At 51.2% G+C, this 4,430-nt stretch overlaps 1 pseudogene; it reads right to left on the bottom strand.

Moving 5' to 3' along the window:
* Positions 1-2,834: 2,834 nt before the first annotated feature.
* Positions 2,835-3,554, bottom strand: LOC102855948 (annotated as a pseudogene).
* Between the last annotated feature and the right edge of the window lie 876 nt (positions 3,555-4,430).

The following is a 4,430-nucleotide window of genomic DNA, read 5'->3' as shown; positions in this document are numbered from 1 at the left end:
CAAAGGCTTTCTCCCTGTGGACTGCAGGACGGTCTCGTGGCCTTCAGTGTCTGCAGGCCTGCTTTCCTCGGAGATTCCCAAACACCTTCTGGGGGGGGAGGTCCCAGGAGAGGGGCCTAGGACTCCCAGCCTAAGGACACACTCAGTCCTGGTGGTTCTTTCTTGGTGGAAGTGAGGTCCACCTCCTCTGCTCGCCTTTCCCCCCATCTAACTCTTGTGAGATAAAGAGAACATGCTCCGGAGAAGCCCTCTTTCATCAGAGCAGGGCTGTGATGGGCCTAAGGGATTGTATTTCCCCTCAACAGAGCAGCTACTCGAGTTCTTGGATCATGGGGAGTTGGTGCAAAACGTCCACATTACGTCATTACACGCATCTGCCTGGGGGGGGCACAATTCAGCCCATGATGGAGGGCTTCGTGTTACCTCTGTCTCCTTGGCCTGATGCAGAATGGAGTGGGATGCTGCCCAGCTTGCCCAGCTCTGAGCCAGCACCCCAGCTGGACACTGGACAGCTGTCACGGGTCCAGGTCCACTGCCAGAGCTCTTGGGTCCATTTACCTCATGGAGTGCTTCACTCCTCTTGCTGACATGCTTTGTTAAGCATGGCATCCTTTCCTAACACCAGGCCTTCCCGGATGGTGTGTCCACAGCAGCAAGGCTATTCTGCTTCTCCTAGAATCTACTTCCGAGGCTTCTCACAGTCCATCAGTTACTCCAACACAAAGAAAGGGACCATCAGCTTCTTTTACCTTCCTCAGCCATGACGTTTTTATGAACTGTAGACAAGTGGTCACATTAGTGGGGTCAGCCTGCGGCCTCCTGGGGCTGCTCTCGGCCATGCTTGGGGACGGGGTGTTCTCTGTGCACACTGTCCCGAGAGTGTGGTGTCTCACACTGATGATGCTGGTTTTGACCACTTGTGCAGGGTGGTGTCTTCCAGGACCTTCAGTGACGTTTACCGTTTTCCTTTCCTCATTCACTTGTGGGGATAGATGAAGCCTGTTTCATGAACTCTACCAAAATCCTCCTCTGGCCCTCACTTGTCCTTTCAGCCTGGCACTCAGCTCACCCCCGGATTCAATTCTCAGCCAGACAATAGGCAGGCCTACAAGGTGAGCCTTGTAGCACCAGGGGAGGCTGTCTCTCCTTAGAACAATCAACTATACAGATCAAAAAAGGACAGCGTGTGCAGAGACAAAGCTCAGAAGGCAGGAAGGGGAGGAAAGGAGCCCAAAGGCACCAGGAAGTGGGAAGTGCTCTTACATTGTGGGGAGTGCAATCAGCGTCATCAGCATCGTGTGAACGCTTGAGCAGAAAACAATTGGCTCCGGAAACGTTCACCTGAATCACAACAAAATGTTAAAAATACATAGCCCATTTCTCTTCAGTCCACACTCAGTGCTTTGGCACCAGCAGTCAGGAAATCAGGACCTGGATCATATTGAGAAAGCCTGGCGTCAGGGACCTCTCTGAAGTCCTGAAGAGCACTGTCAGTTGAAAGACCAGGGTACGTCTGATTCAGGTCACCTGCTATCCATCTGAGAGCCGGACAATGAGTAAGGACGACAGAAGAATTGATGCCTTTGAGCTGTGGTGTTGGAGGAGAGCCCTGAAGAGCATGGACTGTCAGGAGTACAGACAAGTGTGTCTTGGAGAGAGTGCAGAGAGAGGGCTCCTTAGAAGCAAGGATGGCAAAGCTTTTTTTATGAAAAATTTTTACTTTGTATTGGTTTGAAAAGGATGGTAAAGCTTTATCGCACATCTTTTGACCATGTTGCTAGGAGAAACTATTCCTTGGAGAGGGACATCATGCTTGGAAAGGTGGAGGGTCAGCGAAAGAAAGACCCTCAATGAGATGGATGGACACGGTCGCTGTAGTTATGGACTCAAGTGTGTCAGAGATGGTGAAGGCGGCACAGGCCAGGCCAGGCCTTGGATCTGTGTTCACGTCATCCTCAGCTTGACAGCATCTGGCAACAACAGCAGCTTCTCGTCAAGGGAAGCGTCCGCTCTGGCTCCAGCGTGTGAACGTCGCCCTGTGTGAACGTCGCCCTGTATGAAGGTCGCCCTGTGTGAACGTCACCCTGTTGAACGCCGCCCTGTGTGAACGTCGGTGTGAATGTCACCCTGTGTGAACGTTGCCCTGTTGAACGTCGCCCTGTGTGAACGCTGCCCTGTGTGAATGTCACCCTGTGTGAACGTTGCCCTGTTGAACATCGCCCTGTTGAATGTCGCCCTGTTGAACGCCGCCCTGTGTGAACATCGGTGTGAACGTCGGTGTGAACGTCACCCTGTTGAACATCACCCTGTGTGAACGTCGCCCTGTTGAACGTCGCCCTGTGTGAACATCGCCCTGTGTGAACGTCGCCCTGTTGAACGTCGCCGTGTGTGAACGTTGCCCTGTGTGAACGCCGCCCTGTGTGAACGTCGCCCTGTGTGAATGTCGCCCTGTGTGAACATCGCCCTCTGTGAATGTCGCCCTGTCTCCAGTGCGTTAATCACTCTGTCACGAGGATGAACCCTCCCTGCTTTTTATTGCTGAGATTATGAGTGTGAACTCAGGATTTTTCTTTTGTTCAGGTTGTACTCTCTGTCCTTCCCCCCTCCCCCATTCTGTGTTTTATTAACGAAATGTGCTGTCCTATCCCAGCCCACAACAAAGCTCTCGCACAGACCGTCCCATATCTCCCCTCGTTTTCCTACCAGCGCTGCACAAGTGCTCCAGAAATCTCTGCCTACTGGCCGTTTTGGAGTGTGTCCACCGGAGAGCCATGTGGAAACCACTCAGGGCTTTTGTGGGGAAATGGAAGGAGTTGACCTGTTCCCAGAGGGTTTTATTTGAGGACTGTGGCCACTTGCTTCTGAGCCAGCTTAGTCTCTTCAGCACCTGGACAAGTGGAGGTGAGTTCTTCCCAAGCAGATGCGTTTCACAAATACTGAAGCTCTCCCTTACGCTGTCGGGTGGAGACTCCCTGGGACTTCTTAAACACAGCCTCAGCCATGTGGCATTCCGGCAGCCACAATCATGTGGCGTGCAGTCAGCCAGGTTGAGTTTACTGCCTTCCAGAAATTTCCTCTGAGAGATGCTTTCATCCTCAGCCCTGGGCTCATTCACATCTTCTGGGGGGGATGTCAATCCAAGACCGTTAGAGCTTTTAGGACCCCCTTCTCCAGATTATCATTGAGTGCTCGATGAGTTCCTGATGCAGGCAGAAAACTTGGTAAATAACTCCAGAGCAGGTGTGTTGGATTCAGGGTTCAGAGCTGCCAGGCTGGGGCACCTGGGAGGGCACAGCACAGCCTCTGGGAATTCCTCAATATTGCTGGTGTCTGTGTGCAGTCGGTGCCACACAGCAGGAGTGGGGACTGCCCTCCTGGGCACAGCCTCTGCACAGTTTCTGTCCACCTCTAGATCTCAACAGTTGTGATGTTGAAAGTGACTTCTTTGAACCACAGCACCATGAACAGTCTCCGGGGGAAGGGGTCGGTCCCAGTCTTGGCCCCATCACTGCCAGCCTTCATGAACAATTCAGCTGTGGTTGTTCTTCAGCCATGGGTGAAACAGGGCTCTGATGTCCTTTTAATGTGTCCTCATCACATTTGGAGCATTTGCCTGTCTTCTGGCCCTGTGAGCTGCCCTAGGCCTATCTGGCACTTTCTCTGGGCCGAGCCCTCGCCGTGGCCTCTCTCCAGGCAGTTCTGCTTCTTTTGCAGGAGTGACCTGTGTTCAGAAACCTATGTTTTTAGATGGCGTGTGTCCATCACTACTATTCTATCAGTGAATTTAGGTGTTCTCAGAGGACCCCACAAAGAAATAGACACCTACAGCTTACAGCTATGTTCCATTTTATATGCATATTTCTATTCAAGTCTGAGTTACAACAGTGAACGTCACAGCAAGCGTCACTAAGCAATGGAAAGGGTGGGCATACACTCACTGCACCAAAACAACTGGTGGGCACGCAGCCGTTTCAGGAAGTGGTATGTGATCAAGGACAAATGGAGCTGAGAGAAGTTCAAGGTACACTGAAGGCAAGACAGGAAAACAGGGGTCTGAGAACACATGGAATCCCAATTAAGATAGACCAGGAAATGAATGGATGCCACGCTGGATATGCTCACTTATCTATGCCAAAAAATATGGAAGACAGCTGCCTGGCTGACCAAACGGAAGCCACCCATGTTTGTGCCCATTCAGGAGAAAAGTGATCCAACAGAATGCAGAAATATCAAACAGTCATTAATATGACAAACAAGGAAGCTCCTGCTGAAGAACATTCAACAACAGTTGGAGCATTACATCAACATGAACTGCCAGAAGTTCAAGCTGAATTCAGAAAAGGCTGGAACCAGAGATACCATCACTGATGTCAGATGGATGTTGGCTGAAAGCAGAGAATACCAGCAAGATTTGACTTATGTATTATTGA

This window comes from Elephantulus edwardii, unplaced genomic scaffold, assembly GCF_000299155.1.
Source record: "Elephantulus edwardii isolate Elephantulus edwardi_28Jun2011 unplaced genomic scaffold, EleEdw1.0 scaffold00003, whole genome shotgun sequence".
NCBI lineage: Eukaryota > Metazoa > Chordata > Mammalia > Macroscelidea > Macroscelididae > Elephantulus > Elephantulus edwardii.
This window is presented reverse-complemented; position numbering and strand designations above follow the sequence as displayed.